Source organism: Pinus tabuliformis, chromosome 2_2 (genome assembly GCF_031772625.1).
Source record: "Pinus tabuliformis cultivar Carrire ecotype Pingquan chromosome 2_2, CPIR1, whole genome shotgun sequence".
In the NCBI taxonomy this organism is placed as follows: domain Eukaryota; kingdom Viridiplantae; phylum Streptophyta; class Pinopsida; order Pinales; family Pinaceae; genus Pinus; species Pinus tabuliformis.
This window is the reverse complement of record NC_142300.1, coordinates 265,182,464-265,204,953: the sequence shown is the minus strand read 5'-3', so window position 1 is coordinate 265,204,953 and position 22,490 is coordinate 265,182,464. Positions and strand designations below refer to the sequence as shown.

General features: G+C 37.1%; 1 pseudogene; it reads right to left on the bottom strand.

The window, feature by feature from the left end:
* Positions 1 to 1,787: 1,787 nt before the first annotated feature.
* LOC149192317 (RING-H2 finger protein ATL70 pseudogene) lies at positions 1,788 to 2,668 on the bottom strand (annotated as a pseudogene).
* Between the last annotated feature and the right edge of the window lie 19,822 nt (positions 2,669 to 22,490).

The window sequence follows — 22,490 nt, the reverse complement described above, 5'->3', positions numbered from 1 at the left end:
AAAGGAAGTTTGAAAGTTTGGTTCAGATCTCTTTACACGACGAATCAAAACCTGCTAATGTTTATGTTCCCCCAACTTTTGTAAATTGTGAGGAGGAACCTATTGTTCCTTTTGTTCTTTATCCTCGTCGTTTTCAAATACCAATTTGGGTGCCTCCTTGTGATAATGTTGAAGTTGGTAAATCTAGAAATCAAATTCCTAATCCATCCTCTCAACCTTCTCCCACTTTCCATGATTGAGATCCAATGGACAACTTCGAATGGTTCATGGAGCCCATGCTGAAGGTTGATCCCTTGATTTCTCAATATAGTATTGACACTCATAACTCTAGTCTTAAATATTATTTGGATACTTGTCATACTCTATTGTCTCTTTCTCATAATCCCTTGCCCCTTGATCCGCTTGATTAATCTCTTCCAAATCCAAGTATCGACTAGAAGCAAGGTAGACACATTTCACAGGTAGATGAGCAACAAGGTGAGTATTCTTTCTTCACTCTTTCAAAAATCCTCCATGTCAAGATAATGCTCTTCCATCCTTGGTTGATTTTCAATCTAAGAATCTTGGTGATGAATCAAATGGAATCGATTTTCCTAATAAGTCAGGAGTCTTGGAAAACCATCATCCTAATGATTCTGACTCTGTTATTGTATGTGATGGTTTCCCAAGTGCACCATTTGATCTTTCGCTTTCTCGAGAAGACTTGTTTCGAAAGATTTAGATCTTGAATCTAATTCAGTTAAAGAAGATGTTCCTATTGAAACTTTCACTTCACCTCACTATCCCTTGCGTTCTACTATTTGTAATGCATTAACTTGTGAAGAAGATAGTCCATGCTCTTAATATTCATCATCTAATGAGTTGGATTTTGAATTGACACAAGGTAGTGAGGCCACCCATGATGAAGAAGAAAGTAAGCAACATTCCATTCCTTATCATTTCCAATTTTGCATGAAGGAAAACCTTCTATCTAGGTTACTCAATAGATTTGTTAAGTTTATCCATCTTTAGATGTGCAATTAGAAGAATCTTTTGACTTGAGTAATATGTTTGTCGAAGATGTAATTTTGACCAAATCATTGATGTAGCTAGCTACCATTTGGATAGTAGCGATCTAGCTAAAATAATTGGTGGTAGTTGTCCACACACCATGCATGATTTGATCCAATCTTCAAAATGTGATTACATAGTCCATGAAAGTTCTAGGACTTGTTAGGGAGTCAAGACACTTCAACTTCCGTTGATGGTTATGACAGGGTTTGGTGACCCTGGTAAGACCCCCGAACTAAATTAGATTTGGATATTCTCACAAAATTCTTTCTTTTGCATAGTTTCATTGGATGCAAATCCCTTCTTAAAAGATGTTTGTTATTTTGAATATATTTCTTTTAATTTTCAAGATTTTGTGTCCGGTCAAACTGAGCATTCTACTTTGATTAATCATTCATCATGTAAATCTCTTGTATCAAACTTGGGTTTGGAGTGTATACCTTTCATAGATGAGCAAAGCTATGAAATTGATCGTTCTAAAGATTATTTTTGACCGAAAAATTCATAGCTCCTATTTCTTCTTGTGAATATTCTTATACTTATTATCTTCTTATGACACCAAATATTTTCTTTAGTGTTAATGAGTTCTTGTGTGTTATTTGTTGAATCAAGTTCCTCTTTTTCCACTACTACATCTCCACTGGTTTCATGTGCTTGCCATATTGACATTTTTTTTAATGACTATGATGTCAGTGTAAATGGTAGCTAGTCACACGTATATGATTTGTCCCCATTATTATTATTATTGTAAATAAATGCTTGACCTAAATAAAACCCTATTTGACAATTCTATCTCTCATATATTTTTAATGTACTTGTTCCCCACTGGAACCGTGATTTTCAAAACAAATATAACGCCGGCGGTTCCGTCCCGTCCCCGTCATCTGTGGATACGCATCAAGTGACGCGACAGAGGAACTAGCTCTGACATAGGGATCGACAGCGGGGATGGCAGCGGCGAAGTCCTACACATCGGACACGTGGCATGCAACTTCATCCACGCGTCAATGCAGGTGACGTGGAAGGTGTGACCGCAGTCCGGCAGCATGCGAAGCAGGTCGGAGTCCTTGTAATCGCCGAGGCAAATCGAGCAGTCCGACTGATGTTCTCCCCCATTCTTCTTCTTCTCCTCTTCGGAATACTCAAACTTCGGATACAAATCCAAGGTCGCCTGATCGAGTCCCGGGACCGCTACCGCGGACCTGTTCTGCTCCTGTGCGGTCACAGTCGCGTTACCCGCTGCGCGGCCAAACTGTGTTCGGCCCTGAACGCGAATGAATGCATAATAGACCAGCTTAACGACAGAAACGAGAATCACAATTCCCACAGCTATGCTGATGCCGTAGCCCAGCCCAGCCCTGCTTATGCCAGAAGGTGTCGAGATCGAATTCCCTCCCATTATGGAAAAAATTTCAGAAGCCACAACCCGCGCAGAGCTGTTCACAATTCAATCCAGAGCTTCATAAAATCAAGAATCGAATCTGCCCCCAAAGAATCCGACGCCTCGCCAGGCGCTCCGCCTCCAGCAGCGAAACAGATTCATAAAAGCCCTGACCCCGAAGCTCTCGGCGTTTTATAATAACGGAAACAAAGAATCCCCTGTTCTCCAAAGTTGCCGCTTCTTTGCTGGCAGATCCTCTTACTTCATAATCTGGCGGACCCAACAATTCTCTGCAATACGACTAAATCTTTAAAAATATATACAAAATTCACCTTGCTTTGTCTTTTTCTTCATTTAAAAATATGCCGTAGGGCCTCTGGTTTTCTCCAGCAATTACCGCTTGCTGCAACTAACTCTCTCACAGAATTACTCAGTCCTTTTTTATGAAACAAAGTCAAATGCAGTGGCTATAAAAGTCAGAAACCTGTAAACCTATAGTTACAGATTCATACTGTACACAAAACAACGGGAATGGTAAATAAAACAATGGGAATTCTAGCCAGATTTTGAAAAAAAATTACAAGTTCTTAAAATTCTGGGTTCAGTTTTCAAGCTTTAGGATTTTGGATGTTTAAATTTTTTTTTTATTGTTGTTAATTTATTTTCACCATTAAAAACGATTTAAACATTCTTATTATAAATACGATTTAAACATTTTTATTATAAATTTTTGAAACCAAAACCCAAAATAAAAAAAAATTCAACACAAAAATTTAACCATTAAAAACAAAATTGTATAATTTTACTTTTTTCAACATTTTAATCAAATAAATAAGATTTGAAGCCTGACAAGAAGTTATCCTATTTCACACCAATAAAAAAATTATACAATCATAATAATCATATTCAAACAAATAAAAAATTTAGATACTCAGAATCTGAAAGTTGTATAAAAATACTATTACACTCCAAATTTATTATAAAAATTTGTCAGGCTATTTGAGGCCTGACAAGAAGTTATCATATTTCAAACCAATAAAAAAATTATACAATCATAATAATCATATTCAAACAAATAAAAAATTTAGATACTCAGAATCTGAAAGTTGTATAAAAATGCTATTACACTCCAAATTTATTATAAAAATCTTTCTGTCAAATCAACATAAATGCAATTTGAAGCAAACCTAATGAGTATCTTCCCCATCTCCACAGCCAAATTAAAAAACCTAGTGACAAAAGCAATCATCACCAATTTTTATTTAGCCTGGCATGACAGCCAAATTAAGAAAACTAGCGACAAAAGCAATCTTCACCAATTTTTATTTAGCCTGGCCTAACCCTAACCTCTATCAATGGTAGGTTTTACAGGCTAATGATATTAAAGGAATCTTCGCCAATTTTATTTAGCCAGGCTTAACCCTAACTTCTGTTAATGGTAGGCTAAAGATAATAAACAATTTGAAAACCACAGAAAGATATGACAATTAATTAAGTTAGAGATACCCTTTTTACATACAAAGCAAGAGTCAACTTTATCATCCAGGAGGACATTGCAAGAAAATGGACATACCCTCCAATAGTGAAACGCCATTTAAATAAAACAAGAGTGAACGTTACCATCCATGAGGAAACTGCAAGAAAATAGACCTGCCCTCCAATAGTGCAACTGCATTTAAATAAAACAAGAGTCAACTTTACCATCCATGAGGAGACTGCAAGAAAATAGACATGCCCTCCAATAGTGCAACGCCATTTAAATAAAACAAGAGTCAACTTTACCATCCATGAGGAAACTGCAAGAAAATGGACATGCCCTCCAATAGTGCAACGCCATTTAAATAAAACATCTGTGGCATAACTTTAAAGTATGGTAAGGCATTGAAAGCCGAACATGTATAATCTGAAATGCATATAAAGTATGGGAAGATATTGAAAGCAGAAGATATATAATATGAAATGCATCTCAAAGTTGAAAACCCTCTTTCGTTCAAACTTGAAGTTTTAACAAGGGAGGCTGCATCGCAGCGAGTCCATGTCTTTTGCTGGGTGAGGCTTACGAAGGAAAGAACATATGACGTGCTTTACTTAACGAATAGGTTTTTAGCTAGATTTACTTAAGATCATGAAAGTAAAATAATTTTGAACATTGAGGAATAAGATATATACACTTCATAGCATGCAGTGAATAAAACCGTGTTAGCTAAAGTATCCAACAAAAGACTAGTTACTTTCACAAAATACCTCAGAAAGCTTTGTTTCAACTTATTTTCGTTTAAAAACATATCATAAAAGAGATAAAGAGGCTCATCTCTGCTACAACCAACTTGCGGTGAACAACTTGTTTTCTTGTTGCGTACCACTCTTCATCCTTCCTCAGCAAAGTAAGGGTTGGAATCAGCGTTATGTTCCTAGTATTGATATAGGTTGGGCACAAATTGATAAAAGTTAAACATTCGAATAGGATTGCTGAGTGTACTGAGTTTCCACTCTTCCGAAAGTTTTTAATAGAGATGCTCAACAACTCTATTCAGAGGAAGCAACAAGTATTGTTGAGATGTGGCGGGGTAAACCAGGGTGGTGTATTGCGATCCATCAATAGTCGGTTTGCAACTTTGCATGATGGCCACCATTGTAGATGAATGGCTTAGAAGATAGTACGAAGAACGTCCACTCAAAGCAATCTCTATGTTAAAGGGACAAACTACAAAACGCATAAAATAGTCAGGAGGAATTTACAGAAGGACGAGAGGAACAGAAAGTAATGCAGGCGTGCGCCCTTGTTAAGACAACCAATTAGAGATCTTACTGTACTTTCTTCGGGGAGAACACTGATATAAGAAAGTAGAAAACACTTAGTTTTGCCGAGTCTAAGAAAGGTTAGTAATATTTGAAAAGCACTGTCCTGAGAGAGTAGAAAACACTTAGTTTGTAGAGTCTAGGATAAAGTCGTACTATATTTAAAAAGCACTTGAGTTTAGCTTGGCCAAATTTAGGAAAAGCTAAAGAACCAAAGCATTCAATCTTCACTTCCAAGAAACTAGCTGTTACCAAAACAATAGAATTGGCCGCATACTTGAATTTGTCAGCTTTCTTTTTTAGGCTTCTCAAGCTAAATTTTAGCAGAAATTTTATTTGTCCACCATGTCATGAAAGCCAAATGAAAAAGTAAATGAAATCTACACGCATTGTCTCTATCTTACTTTGTATTTGCTCGCAGAGTCCATACAAAGATCTGCCCAAAAATGGAGATTAAAGTTTTCAGATAGTTAGAAAAGCAAGAGAAATCCGTCTTAAACCAAATAAGAAACGTTAAAAAAAATTATTAAAAGCATTTTATTTTATTAAAGATTATTTATAATTTATATTTATTCCTATCATATATAAGATTTTTAGTTATCATTTAAACACAACCCGTTCTTTATTGACATTCTTTTTTAATATACTCTACAAAACTTTGCATAGTGGCAAATATATGTAAAGTATCAAAGATTTCATGTATGTCGAGGAGTGTGTTAATAAAGTTAAAAAAAAAACCAAGTAGGAGTTTGCATGCATTTGACGTGTCAGTAGCAGTGCATGCATTTCCCACTAGGCCAGAGTAACCGCAATTACATGTGATTGCGTTCGAATCCCTTGAGTCCGCATTCCGGTAAGCAGGATAGGATCCGGAGGCATAGGAGTTGAATTAAGACCAAATGCTAGCGAGCACGAATCCTTTGTTTGTTTAGTCACGAATCCCCCTTCTTTTGCGTTAATTGCGAATCCCTTCTTGAAAGCCTTCTTCCCTGCTTCCTCAACCTAGAAGAGAGCAACAACTGCAACAGAGGGTTCCAGAAGGGGAGGGTGGCAACCCTTGAAGAAAGAAAGCATGTTGATGTAACCGTTCTGAATCAAAGCGACCAGATCATGCATTGTCAGGTGAGAGCCATTGCTTACAATTGGAGTTGTTGGGTCTCGATTGTGTATGGGGAGAATAGCTCAGTTCAGAGTGATCGCTTTGGAATGACATTGTATCTCAGGCCTCTGTGGTGAGGGGAAATCCATTGATGATTACTGGGGATTTTCATGCTATCAGAAATCACAACGACAGAGTAAGTGGGTCGAGTGATTGAGAATGAGCCAGGCGAGAGGGAGGGTTGTTAGCAAAATTGAGAATGAGCCGAGTGAGAGGGAGGGTTGTTAGCAAGTTAGGCAATTATGGGCCAGTTGTGGATCAAGCAATAAAGAAAGGGTTGAAGGCGGGGCTGGTATTAGTGCTTTAGGGCATGGTTACAGGTAAGCGTACTTCATGCATGTGTATCGAAGCACTGCAATGGTATAATGAAGTTCTGGTTCCTCAGTTTTATATCCAGTTACTGTATATATCCATTATTTTAATAATATAAATTCCATTAACAAATTTTATTGTATATATCCATTACAACATGCATAGGACAATATCAATTTGGGTTATGCACTGGTTGGTGTACAACGGACTGTTCCAATATTAACTCAAAGTAATTGACTGCCTTTTATTCATATTGATCGATTATGTAGCTGCGAAACTATAGGTAAGTAAAACTAAAAGAAAACTCATTTAAATGCTGTAGGAATTAAATGTAGATCCCAATTTTATTAAATATTAAAATTTAAATCTTCTTTCTTTCACAGCTGCTTACTGCTTCTACTACGCCGTCTAGCGGATGAGATACGGGCTTGCTGAGAGGATATGAAAGGAGATAAAAGAATAATAATGTGGGAGATATACCTGAAGGTTTAGCGAAGGCAGGGCGGCAGCAGGTGGTATCTGTGGAGATGCTTATACTGTATCATTTGCCTTAAAGAGTTTCACTCATAGAAGTCAAGTTTCACTTAAAGAGTTTCACTCATAGTAGCCCGTCTCGGACCACCGATTGCCAGAGCTCAAGAAATGGCCGGAAGAGGCTCACCCCTCTCTCGTCAGGGGCTTATGCAGGAACAATCATAAAAGAACAGGAGTACAACCATTATGCGCTGACTTCCACTTCCATACTAGAGGATACGGTTTCGACAAAGGCGGGGGCGTGGGATTTCATGAATAAGTAGAAAGATCCTCTATCTCATCCACTCTGCGTAGATTGACTGAACACAGAAAAACTGATTTCGTACCTGTAGTCTTTCTATCTCATTAGTAAGGAATTGGACATCTGGGAAATGGCAGTGTGACCACCATTATTTCTTGTTCCGTTTTCATTTGCTTGGATAGACCCAAGCAACCCAAGCAAGACCTCAGGATGCAGCTCAACCCGTCCATAAGCAGCATCAGATTCCAATCACATTCGTGCGAAGCATAAGTAGATAGAAGTCGTTTGGTGCCCGACGTAAGTCCTAGCGAAGCGTCCCGACTTCTATAATAAAATGAATTACTCTGCTTCCTGTGATATCTGGTTTATATCTTAGCAAACAGGCGGTGGCATAGTAAACAGGCGGTGGCATAGTAAACAGGCGATGGCATATCGACGAATGTATGACACATATATGACACATGTTTAGATGTAAACGAAGTGGTGGATGTAAATGAACTGCAGGCATGCGTACATGCAGTGTCGGTGCATGCAGTGGCGGTGCAGTGGTAGATAATATAGTTACATGTACTGTTGCATATTCATAACATTTAATGCCTTAAACTAATATTAGAATTAGTTTACCTCCCTCAAAAATTCTCAAAAATGTGAAAGGAACATACTAATATATGATATGATTTTAGCCTCCCCGCCTCGGAAAGAGGCTAAATAAGATGATTAAACTAATTGCCTTATAAAACTACACGGTGATCCTTAAAGAGTTCGGATAAAGTTAGGTTATCCATGAAAATGACCAGCTAGAACTAATGCTATCTCACAATTTTCGATTACTATAGTCCCTGGCCATTGCCAGATGGCAGGGACTAATAAGAGGAAAACTAAAGGAAATAATTGGTTATATATAAATATATAATTTTTGTGACAATGTTATGTTTAGGAATTTTTCTATTTAATATTAAAGTTTATCTTAGTTTATACTTAATTTATTATCTTAGTTTATACTTAATTTATAAATAAATATTATCTCGGACAAGTAGATATTTATATATCTTATAGAGGAATAGGATTACATCAAAGTTTATTATATTATTTGTTTATAAATGACCTAATGTTATTGTTTTAAAAAGCACCACACACGTTATCGTCGTAAATAGCATAAGCCAAAACCAACGTGGATAAGGATCCTTTTGCCTCAAAATTTGCATTAACAAGGTTTTCTTCCCCAAATTTTAAATTTTATGGGTTGCTTTGAAAATTTAATGTTAGTTGTTATCACTTGTTGTCATCGGATAAGATTCTGGGAAACATGTGACAAAGATTAAAAATAAATAAATTTAAACCTATGGATTGTTTTGAAAAAAATAATTTAATGGTTATCACTTGTGCTCATGTCAAGGTTTTGTGAAAGTATAAAAATTAAAAATAATTTAATTTAAACATATATTTTTATGGGTTGCTTTGAAAATTTTAATTTAATGTTATTATTTATTTTCATCCATCGGAAAATATTTATTCGTGTAAATATAAATATTAAAAATAAATAAATTTAAACATAATCTAAGGTTGTTTTGAAAATTTAAATGTAATGGTTAACACTAATTTTTATTAACTAAGGTTTTGGAAAAACAAATTGAAAATTAAATATAAATTAATTTAAACAGATATTATGGTTTTTTATGTTGTTTAAAAATGTTATTTTTATTTTTAGAGTTTTGGTTGGAATATAACAAAAAAAAATTGGCCAAATTTTATGTTTTGTTGTTCAAAATGGATTTTTGATTGTATATATGGATTCAACACCCTGAAAAGGAGTAATATTAAGATTGTGGATAGTTTACAACCCAAATTTATGATTCCAAGAAATCTCTCTGAGATTTTGGGCAAATTAGATTGGACAATATGCCTACGGCTTATAACATTAATGTAATTATATTATTTTGGAATAGAGTTTCTAGAATATTAATTTGATTATCAAGAATTATTAGATAGATGGTAGGGATTTAACCTCCACCAAATATTCTAAAATATTCTTAATAGTATGCACAAAACAAAGGTTGAGATTTGTCTCCAAAATAGTTATGATATTTTTACCCTTTTAATTAAATTGATTAATTAAAGAAAATGTTATATGAGTGAGTTATATTTTTTTTTGGGGCATGTGGTATTGATAAGCCATTTTATTGGTCCATGGTATTGTAGCAAGCCTATTTGTAGATATGGTAAAGTAGGAGTGAACCTCCATGATAAGAATTTTGTTACATTTTTTAAAAATAATATATATATATGTGTAACTTACGTATTAATGTTTTTTATAATTATTAGAAAGAATAATAATTTAAAATAAAATTGTAATTACACATATAGGCATGTCTATTTTGGAATATGGCTTTTATAATTTCAATTTAAGTAACAATAGTTATTAGGTGGATGGCAGGGATTTAACCTCCACTAAATATTCTAGAATATTGTTAATAACATGCACATATGAAAGGTTTAGATTTATCTCCAAAGTAGTTATGCTCTTTTTGTCATTTTAATTAAATTAATTAATTAAAAAATTGTCATATGAAATGAATTATGGTTTTATTGGGCATGTGGTATTGATAAGCCATGGTACTCATCTGTGATATTGTAACAAAGCCAATTTATAGATTAAGAATCTTCATTGTAAAGTAAAGTAGGGGTGAATGTCCATAGTTAAGCATGTCGTTACATGTTTTTTTAAATGTATATTTATTATTTTTATAATAAATAGTAACCAAGAGAGATCCATCCTAATTAGATCTATCAAGCCCGGAGAGGGATTAAATATCTCAAGATGCAAACTTGATTTTGAGAGGAAATTTTGAAGAAAGATTTGCACCTCAAGAGATTTGATTGCTCTCTAATCTTGGTAGATTTGGAGTTAGGATGAATGTATGCTAGTTTTGAGAAGCACACTAATAAAATGTTTTAGTATAAAAAAAAATCACTTGTTTTATATAATTTATACATAGTTGACATTGAAATATTTTATTTATGTTTCACATTCTCCACATTAAATTGTCAATGCATACCACCTTATATTTGGTAGTAGAGAACATAGAATAAAACCTCTCTCTTTTGGGCACTCTTTCTCTATATATAATTAATTATTTTTATTATTAATATTTTTTTAAATGTTACATAACTCCATATTAAATATTGAAAGAATTACAAATCTCCCTCGTACCTTGAATTAAAAAAGACCTGTTAATGGAATGAGAACTCTCTTTTTCTTGTTAAAATCTTTCGCTCAACATGCATATTGAAATTTTTTATTTGTAACCCACATTAAACATTATTTTTGTTATTAATACTTGTTAAATGTTATATATCAACTACGTATCAAGAATGAAATAAATTATATATCTTCCTTGTAAGAGAAAGTGAAAGTATAAGAAAATTTTTAATTTAAATTATTATGAAATAAGTTTCATATCTCTTTCACAAAGGAATGTGAAAATATAAGAAATTTTTAATTTAAATTATTTTATTTTTCTCTATATAAAGTTGATATAAAATTATGTTATTTAATTGGACATAAAATATTTTATTTATGGCTAACACTAAAATATTTTTTTTCATTAATATATTTTTGTTTTAAATATTACATATCAAATGAAAATAGAATGAACTACACATCATGTAATATCAATAATATTATGTTTACATGACATCATATTAATTAGTGATGGAATTACATGTCCCTCGTATTAAAATGTAAATTGTTTTTTTTTACTTTCAATTAGTTAATATCTCTATATAAAGTTGACGTAAAATAAGGTGGAAATTGAAGTACGTCCTAAAGATGAACCATTTAGAGGGTTCGAAACATGACCAACACATATTGATGATGTGATTAATTTGAAAGTCAATTTCAAAGAATCAATATGGATCTATTGTTGCTGCGATCAACACCCTCCAAAAATTTTCCCGCACTTGAATTTTGGAGCCTACTGAGAATCTTATGGTTTTCCATCCTATGACCACTCCATGGTCGTTTGATGTTTAGTAAAACGTTTAAGCCTTCTTCCTAGTTTTAACTCTCAATTCACTTGCACACACATGCTCAGTCTTCGATAAGTTCACGAGAACACTTCCTTAATTCAAGCTTGAACATTCATGGAATCGTCCTTCAAGACGATGCATGTGCAATGTTCAACTCATATCGATAGTCAGTGCACACTTTCATTGACAGTCTCCCTCACCTTGGTTGTGATTGTACTTCTATTCTGTGACTGTTCTTAATTGTCGCTTTTGTGCGCCTTTGTGTTCACACGTGTCACTTTCACTTTTGTGATTGTCACTTTTGATTTATTTTTCCTTAACAAGTATCATATTCATGTTATCTTCACTCTGGCACGTGTTTTTTTTCCCAAGAAAAAATTCGTAATTTCCATTATCAAAAAGAAAATTACTTATTGTATCATCTGCATTAAGGATATGCAAAATATCATAAATGGGCCAGGTCATTCTATCCAGTGTTGAGTTCATTAGGATCATCAATACATACATAAATGTCAAAAATATATACAAAAAGTTATTATCAAAACGAATCTAATAGTTCAAAACAAAAAATAAGCAAAAATGCTTATAGTCGTCGAATAATCATGGAAGATCATTCATAATCATCTCGGTCTTGTTCTATGAAAGACCGATGGAAGTACTGATAAATATCCTGATCTCGATGTTCTTGAATTAACCACTGCCCCTGTGTTGTTGTGCAACCTCCTTGCAAAGAACGTTAGGGGTCGAATTCATTTCCCTGTATATATGCGAGCATACAATAAAATTAAAGTACAATTTTAGAGCAATGAATTCATCTAGTAAACCCTTGAGTGTGTGCATGTGACAATGAGATGTAGAGTTGAACCAATTGATAACAAGTTTTGAGTCCCCAAATATTTGAATCCTGTTGCAACTTTTATTTAGTCCAAAGATGAGAAGGTGTCTGGGACTGTTAAGTTCAAAATAATTGTTGGTGCATCCCCCCAATCCCATTTTGAGCTTGTAATAATGTGATCCGGTAATGTAAAGTATTTCTCCCCATCCACATCCGTTGTCTTGTGCTGACCCATCAAAATATGCCCATGGGAAGGTATGATCAATTACTTTAGAACAAATGACTCCGATGGATTTTGATTCAAGTTCCTCGTGGATCAAGTGGTATAATGAAAAAATGTGATTGCAAGTCGTTGTCCAATGAAAGGGTGCATCCTGGAATATGGATCGATTTATGACCAGACATATACCCCAACAGACTAGCAGAGGGAGATTCCTGATTTTCTGTGATGCTACAGAATTCCACCAAATTTGCCAAGCATTTGTGAGATGAGTCCCTTTCCATCTAATCTTGATATTAAGGGAGAGATAAATATGTTGCCACACTTGACATGTCACTAGGCAGTGTAGGAAGAGGTGATCAATGTCTTCAGCCTGATCCTTGCATAGACATCATCGAAGTGGACCATGAAATGCATGACGATTGAGATTATCATCGGTAGGTTCTCTATTTGATAAAAGGCACCACATGAACAATCGTGCATTATGTGGTGCCTTTAGCTTCCAGAGAGGTCACCACCACTAATCTGCCCCCTCAGGTTCCTGTTCTGATACAAAAAAAGTGTATCCATCCCGGGGAGTGTAGCGACTATGAAGTGTTGCAACCCATATGTTTTCATCCACCCGTTTAGTAATCCTGATATGTGACTCTTCTAGTGCCCCAATGAATGTGTTCCAATCCAATCTCCAATTCTCCGATAACCTAAGATCCCTTGCAGATAACCATCCCTGTGAGAGCCAAGAAGTGTTCCTTCCATCTGCAATATGAGAGATCTGAGTGATAGCTTCCATTTCAAGTACATGTCTGAGCTCCAGTGGTAAGATAAGTGCATTTCCACATCCCGACCAAGTATCAATGTCGAGTCAAACTAGTTCACCATTTCCAACCCTCCATGCCAATCCTCACTTGATGACAGATATGGATTGTGTGATGGCTTTCCATATGATGGGGGAACTAGTGATTTCCTGGTTCAGCCTACGGATCCATTCCATTACTGGTAGAGGGTATATATATTTGTAATAAACCACTTCTTTCCATAAGTTATCAGATGTAATAATCTGCCACCCCATCTTTGCTACAAGCGTCATTGTGAATCTGTTCAGATCCTTTATGCCCCATCCTCCCCATTCTTTTGGTTTTCCAATTCGCTCCCATTTTACCCATGCAAATGTCCTACCGACATTTTTCCCTCTCAATAAGAATGTACAACATAATTGTTGTATTCTATTGATGAGGCCTTTAGGTATCTAGGCCAGTGCCATCCAGTAAACTGGTATGGCCTCCAATACATATTTTATAAGTGTCAGTCTGCCTGCTCTAGACATCCATCTCTACTACCAAATGTTGATACTACCTTCGGTTTTTGCAATAAGCCAAGTCTAGTCTACAATGCATTAATCATTAGGATTGAGTCTGAAGCCAAGATATTTGAGCCCAACCTCCATTTCTTGCCTTGTGAATTGAAAATGTTGAAGTGCATGTCTCTGCTCGTTTTGTAAACAACACACCGACATAATGGTTGATTTGTTGTAATTGGGTACCATACCTATAGCTTTACAAAACAGGGATAGAATATTCTTGAAGAAAGTGGTGTCTCGTATAGATCCATCTTAAAAAATAAGTACATCATCTACAAATAATAGATGCGTTACATATGAAACATCTGTCATCTTGACACCACCTAATGACCATCATCACGAGCATTGGATATGAGTCTACTTAACCCTTCCATGATCAGGAGGAATAAAAGGGGTGATAATGGAAACCCTTGTCAAACGCCACGCTCAGCGTGGAAAAAATTGGATGCAACACCATTGATGAGAATGCTATATGATGCAAATGTAAAACAACACATAATCCATTTTATGAAAGAGTGAGGGAAGCCAATATGGGTCATAATGATTTGTATGCAAGTCCAACTTGCTTTGTCAAATGCTTTTGATAGGTTGATCTTGAGAATGATACTCTTAGTGGTCTTGAGCTTAATGGAGTGGATCCTTTCTTGAGCAGTCCCTATGGCTTCATGGATCTAGCAATGGTTGACAAATGCAAATTGTTCCTTGGATATCATCTTAGATAGGATGGGATTGATGCTGATTGCAATGATTTTCGAGATGATTTTATAAATGCAGCTGCATAAGGAAATAGGTGATAATAATCAAATGTCTTATGGTTATCATATTTGGGAATGAGTGCAATAAATGTAGAATTGAACCCCTCATGCATCTTCCCTGATAGTCTGCATTCCTCAATTTCTATGAGAAGATCAACTCCAATATGATAAAAAAAAGTTGAGGGAGAATTCAATAGGCCATTTGTCTTGTCCCGAGATTTTATCTCTTTTGAACCACTTCAGAACTACTTCGATCTCCCCCAATGTGACCAGCTTGTTTAGTGCCTCCTCTTCCTCTGCCTCCGTAAATCTAGGCATTGTCTTGGCTATTCAGAGTACTTCTACAATGGTAGCTTCTCTAGTCGCCCTAAAAATTTGTGACAAATGTCTAGTACCCATTTCGGCAAGCTGATTGGTATTGACTTCCCTTCCATTATGATCTCTTAAAGTCCAAATTGTATTACTCAGTTTCTGCCCCCTGACCCATTGTTGGAAGAATTTTAAATTTTCATCCCCAGCCTTTAGCCCTATAGCTCTGCTCTTTATCAGGTGTTCCTTCCTTTCCAATGAATAGTAACTAGCATTACTAGTGCCCTCCATCTCCAATATGTAACCTTCAATTTTCAGAATAGTATCTTCATCCCTTTTCTTTTTCTCTTTAGCCCATATTATAGTCTTGTGCTTAGTCTGGGCTAAGTTGTTGGCTATCACCTCATCTTGTGTGGAATTGTTATCTTGACCACAGTGAATCCAAGATTCCATTACTATTTTGTGTAACTATTCTTCAACTAGCCAAGACGAGTTGAATTTGAATGGAGAATTTGGCTTATAATTAGAATTCATAATTTCCAAATAAATTGAGAAGTGATCTAATATGCCCCTCGATCCCACCCACTGTCTTATTTTATCCAACCTCTCCACCATTGGGGCTTTAATAATAAATCGATCCAATCTTCTAGCTACTGCATCCTCTCCTATTCTCCTATTCTGCCATGTGGTTTGTATCTTGGTCGAGTCAATGTTCATGAGGTTATTATTATCCATTAGGTGCTCAAAATACTCTGTCAAGGGATCAGTCTAAGCTCTATTTCCCCATCATTTGGCATGTTCCAATGAGAAATTCAGGTCACCTCCTATAATGATATTGTCATAATTCATAAGAGATGTAGACATCAGATTATCCCAATATCCCACCCTATTATGACAAGGTCCATATATATTAATTAATCTAAGTGGAATATCAATTTCAGTGGCTGTAATATCATCTCCCAATAATCCTTCACCACCACATATATTTTCAATCTTGATAGTCTTGTTGTTGAATCCCATGGCGCATCCCCTGGATCTCCCTCTCACATCTAGTGTATGGAATGTCCAGCCATGGAGGATGGTCGATAGTAGAGTGTTGATAGTTCCCCCCTCTCCCAATGTCACTTGTAGAAATAAAACACCAATCCTAACATTGCCTAAAAGCCTTCTGAGAGCCAATTTCTTGTCTGCGCTGGCCAAACCCCTGCAATTGAAGGATAAGCACTTCATGGGTTAACCCTATCAGGGTTGCCTTGTGCTCTAAGAACCCAGTCAATGGAAATCTGAATACCAGTCGCCACCTCGATGCTAGTCCTGTGGATGGCTTTTGAAATGTTGGATTTCCCGCCCCTTGGCAATTTATGAGCTTTTGTTGGAGGGTCCTCACCCAGTCCGAAGGTGTGGGGTTTTGGGTGGGTTAGTGATCAGAGGTTATATCTATGAGAGTTGTTTCTGGAGGAATTCTCTCTTTCATGATGAATAGTGGGTGAACTCAAGATAATAGAAGGCTCAGTAGCCAGTATAGTGGGGGGATCTGATGAAACAGGACAATGAATGAGACACAAATTACATGATGTTGGGATGGGGTCCCCAGGGTTAGTTTGGGGTTAAGATAACCCAAATTTTGGTACAATTTTGTAAGTAATGTAAACTCTCCATGATTTTTGGATGCGGAGCGCATAGATGGATATGAGTCGAAGGGGCTTAGCCCCTTGTTTTGGATAAGTTTTGAGTTGGTTTTGAGATTCACCCATGGTCCGTGGACCATGGCATTGTATGAAAAAAAATTCTATAAATAATGAGTCTTAGCGAAAGAAAGAAGTAACTAAGGAGGACTAAGATAGAGAATCAAGTTGATTAAAGAGTCTAGGATAGGATCTAGGGCAAGAAGGCTCTGCTTCCTACGCTTAATAAGGGAAAGAAAGTCTCCACAACTGAGTGCGTGGAGGCCTAGGTAGAGTCCGTAGTTGAGTGCGCATACCCTTGCAGCTATGTGTGCATGGCAGTTTGAGTCTGTAATCCTTGAATTGAAGATCAATAAAGACAAGTTTTTGGAGAATTATCGAGTAATTATGTTCATGTCTATTTATGTTATATGCAGTTGATGGATGACTCATTTTATGAAATATTGATTGAATGCTACGCGATTCTCTTGAATAAGCCTTAATAATGTATGCAATGCATGTTTAAGCACTTCCGCGAAGTTTCTGGTAATTTCTCTTACATTTTATGAAGGATTAACTAGATCTGTGTGAATCCCTACTTAGGGTTGCTTTATGGTGCGCATAAGTAGGTAAATTTACTGTTAAAGGTCCGCAAGGAATGATCATAGACCTTTGTGAAGGTCTAAAGGTTGTTTTAACAGAGTTGCAGTAACGATCCCTAAGAGTTAATCGATCTACGTGAAGGCAAATCTGAGGCGTTGGAAGACATCACACTAGTCTATGGATGCAGAAACTTGGTTCTTGCATCCCCCCATACTGCTTCGGGTGAGACTGCAGCTTGCGCTATGCGGGTTGTTTCCGAAAGGGCCAATAGTGTAGGGTTTTTTTGGTTGGCACAACTAACTTTGAACCCGGGTCAGGATGCCCTAAGCCAACAAATGGTTCTATTGCTGGGATTGGGATCTTCTTGAAAGATATGTGTGATGTTGCATCATTGGAATTCGACCAAGAAAGAAATTGAAAAGTGGTTGGATCGTAATATTCACGAGTTCATGACACAAGAAAATAGGAATCCGCGCCTGTCAAAGGAAGAGTGGTTGAACAAGTATCTATATACGGAGATACACGAGATCTTCTTTTGCACCTTCCCCATTGAATTGTATGAGTGGTTGGTTAAAATGACAGATAGTCAGGGAAAGTGTAAGCTCAATAGTCCTATATTATGGACTTCGGAATTAGTACGACGACTGGAAACCTCTAAGAACAAGATCGCTCAGGCTGTCGATCATTGGCTCGATCAAATTCTAGGAGGATTTGTTACAGAATTTGCAGTTGATACCTCAATCAGCTATAGCGAAGCAGAGTGAAGATTTTTCAAAGGATTGTGAGGTAATTATTTAAGATCACTGAATACTTGGATTAAAATGTTGTTATGTGAAAAATGGGTGATGCCATTACCTTGATGTTTAGAGCTACGCGAAGTGGACAATTCTTTAGAAATAACGAAGGATCGGGACCAGAGTACAACGATTGGGCCTCCTTCAAGTGATGACGAAGGGGTGGGGTAGACTACACCACGAAGCGCTATTCAGCTAATCCCTCAGGGGATTCCTCGAGCCAATCATCCTTCCACTCCACCTCCACTGCATACACCTTCACCCACACCCCCACCTCCACGACCACCATTCAACATGGCGAACGCGATGAAGATGCCAATCTTCAAGGGCATAGGAAGTGAATATGTAGAGAAGTTCTGGTTTGTTGTGAATGATGTATGGAAAACACAACATATTATTGATGACAATATAAAGAAAGTGCAGTTGGTTACCGCTCCATAGGATCACGCGCTAACTTGGTACATTAAGTATTGTTCTGATAATCCTCTTGCATCGCTATCAAAGACTAAGACCATTTTAAACAAAGAGTTTATTAAGCCTAAGTATGACTCACAATCAATAATTGGATTTAAAGAAATCATGATGAGGTTCAATGAGACTCCCTGGGAATTTGATCAGAGGTTGAAGTGTCAAATCATAAAAGCTAACATGTAGATAACAGATAGCCAACATCGTGAATGGTTTATAGCATCACTCTTGCCTCACTTAAGAATTGCTCTGTTGCAGCAGAAGATAGAAACATAGGCATAAGCCTTGGAGATTGGGATGAGGCTGCATGCATCACCTATTCACGATACAAACCTGGGAGTACAACGGATCCACTCACAATTAGCAAGATTACACCTAGAGTTACAGGGCTTGAAGAAAGACAAGGAGACTAAACTAGAAGTGCGTGCAAAAGTCTGGTGCTTGAAGTGAAAGGGCCATGGGCACGATAAAGATCACTTTCCAGTGTACGTAAATTATGTTACAGGATGGGGGCCAATTCCCCTGAAGCCAGAAGCCCCAACAGGGTCGAGCATGGGGGCTGCGCTATGGTGTATTATTTTTCAGGTTTTTGGACAACATGTGATGGATAAATTCCATTTACCTCAAAAGTTCATCCAAGCACCCGAACAATTGTTCTATAACTTCTGCAAATCTATGGGCCACGACGAGCACCACTGTCAAAGCTACGAGCTGATGATGGAAAGAACACCTACATACCGAATGTAAGCAGAAACTTGGCCTCCAGATTAGGGCACCAGAGGAGCTCACAGAGGTTATCAGGGTCGAGGACGGGGCTGGGGAGGAGGAGGACCTAGTAGAGGTCGCGGTCAGGTTATCTACTACAACTGTGGTGTTAGGGCACTACGTGCAGGATTTCCAAAATCCTACACACCCATCATGCCAATACTGCAGACAATTTGACCATACTATAGAAGAATGCCCGATGCTAATAACTAAAATGCAAGAAAAGAAAACACAACCTTAGCAGCCTACGCAGAATCTACAGACGATGAGGGCTGAGCCTTACGAAGAAGTTCAAAGCATTAACATTATGCTTAGAAGTGGAATGACGACTGTTGACACCTAATCCGAAACGGATGAGGTGAAGCCGGACAGTCATCTAGAAGATGAACTGATCCGTTTTGTAAATGTATAAATAATAATCGTCTAATGAATAAAATCATTCAATTGTTTTCTTGCGCTCATTGCTGGAGTTACCCTGGCCTGACATGGTATCAGAGCACAGGTCCCAAATTGGTTGTAACTCCTGGTTTGTTCTGTGCCTCTGCCTGCCCTCTCATGAGACTGCGCACTCTGCTGCTGAGGGATTCGTGACAGAGACTGCGCCCTCTGCTGCTGAGGGATTCCTGACAGAGACTGCGCCCTCTGTCCGTGGTATACGTTGAAGCGTTTTCGATGCTGGTAAAAAAAAAAAATAAAAATCTATCTCCTTCCGTTCAAATGAAACTGATGGTGCCTTCATGACTGCGTTAATGGTGTGTCTTGTACATCTGGAAAGCAACGTTGAATGTATTTGATGCTGGGTTAATGAATTGAAGCCTGCATTATGAATGTATTTGATGCCGCGTTTTGAATATATTTTATGCTGCGTTAATGTATTAAAGCCTGCGTTCTGAATGCTGGGTTAATATATTGAAGCCTGCGTTCTGATTGTATATGATGCCGCGTTCTGAATGTATTTGATGCTGCCTTATTAAAGATTGTAAACCTGCGTTCTGAATGCTGGGTTAATATATTGAAGCCTGCGTTATGATTGTATATGATGCCGCGTTCTGAATGTATTTGATGTTGCCTTATTAAAGATTGTAAACTGTGGTAAGAACAATGTTGCGCAGCGGAAGTGTTCTGTCTTACGCTCATAAATCGAATCCCGCGGGGTCCTCCGTGTTATATAATTACAAGCACCATTAAAAAGGGCGTTTTTTGGAAATCTGTGGCATAAGAATATTTTTGTTGAGGAGACCCGTGTTTTATCGGTGGATTTGAGCTTTGATGCAGTTGGTTTTGATCCGAATGCTTCCACATTGGCTCAGTGGAAACGTGGCGCAGCGGAAACATGGTATCATAGGCTTGTGAAGTCCTTGTATCGTTGTTACCTTTTGTCCACTGTATTGATAAACTGTATTGAAGATGCCAAGGTTTTGTATTACTGTATTGAAGATGCCGAGGTCTTGTATTAATAAATTGTATTGAAATCGATGCTGAGCCATAGAATTGTGTATTGAGACCAAAGCTTGAGGTTTATATAAACTGTATTGAAAACCGAAATTCTAAAGGTAGATATATAGAATACTGCATGTGACGAGAACAGTAAAATGTATAGAATTACTCTATAGCATGTGACAGCCTTTGGCTATAAAGGACAGAGTGTCTCAAACATCTAAAGATTGCTATTTTTTTTGGAAATCTGTGGCATAAGGATTTTTTTTTCCAGCAGAAGTCTTGCTGTGGCATAAGATTTTTTTTTACAGCAGAAGTCTTTTATCTACAGAAGTTTTTTTTTTAGCAGAGATATTTTTACAGAATGCATTCAATCATTTCTATGGTCGGAATAGTTCTCACTGGCAAGGAGAACTATTCTGAATGGTCTCGGATGGTAAAACACACCCTCATCTACAATGAGCTGTGGAAAGGTGTGTGTGTCGGAGAAGAAGACAGAGACCCTGTGAAGCCCACATCAGACAAAGAACTCGCCATTTGGGAAAACAAGAACAGCAAAGCCTTTGCATTGATTGCAGCATCTGTCAATGAGGAAGTAAGTCGTCATATTTCTTGCTATTCCACTGCCTTTGAAGCTATACAAAAGCTGAAAGAACTCTATGATACACATTCTGCACTTGAAGTTGTGCAGCTCATGATTAAACTCTTCACTCTTGAACTGAAAAATAATGATCCTCTTGCTCTTGCATCTGAAATAAAGTCTATAATGCATGATATAAAATCCACTAAGGTTGAGCTGGATATCTCTCTTATTGCCTTTCTCAAAGCACTCTATCCTACCTACTCCAATTATCTTGAGTCTTTACAAGCAAATGGAAACCTTAAAGATATAACCTTTGACTCTCTTGTGAAAAAGTTTGCTGAAAGAGAGAAAGCCTTTGGAAAGAAAACAGTCCCTGAATCTTCTGAAGAGACTGTTTGCCTTGCTCACAAAGAAAAGCATCCTGCTCAAGATTCTGCAAGAGGAAGAGGTGGACGAAGAGGAAGAGGAAGATACTTCAGAGGCAGGGGGGGCAGACATTCTCAAACAGAAAAGGCAGATCTGCATTGCATTCGCTGCAAACGAAATGGATCACATGATGCTTCTACATGCAAGCTACCATGGGACAAAGTTGAGCAGAGAAGAAATCAGCAGAAAGGTAAAACTGATGACTCAGACAAAGGTAAAGCACCCGAATCTGCACACTATATTGAGGCACAATGTAATATTGGAGTAAATGAAGATTTGTTTAATGCTTCACTTGCTTCTTCGAAAAATGACTGGTTGCTTGATTCAGGAGCAACCTGTCATATGACTCATAGGAGAGATTTCTTTGAAGATTTCACTAACAATGTTGATGGAGCAGTATACTTTGCAAATCAGTCAAAAATCAAGCCATCAGGGCTTGGCACAATCAGGCTTAAACTGCCTGGTCTTCCAGACTTTCTTCTGGATCATGTTCTATATCTCCCACAGCTGAAGAGAAACTTGCTGTCCCTGGTCCACATCCGCCAGCAAGGTCACTCCATTCACATGTTTGATGGCAAGCTTGAGGTAAGAAAGGCATCTGACCACTCACTTGTCATGAGGGGTATAGAAGAAGAAAGACTCCTTAAACTGCAAGGAACCTCTGCTCATGCACAGCATTTCTCATATATTTCTCATCATGAAGAATGTACACTTCCATCAAGTTTATTATGGCATGCTAGATTTGGACATTTAAACTATGATAGTCTCC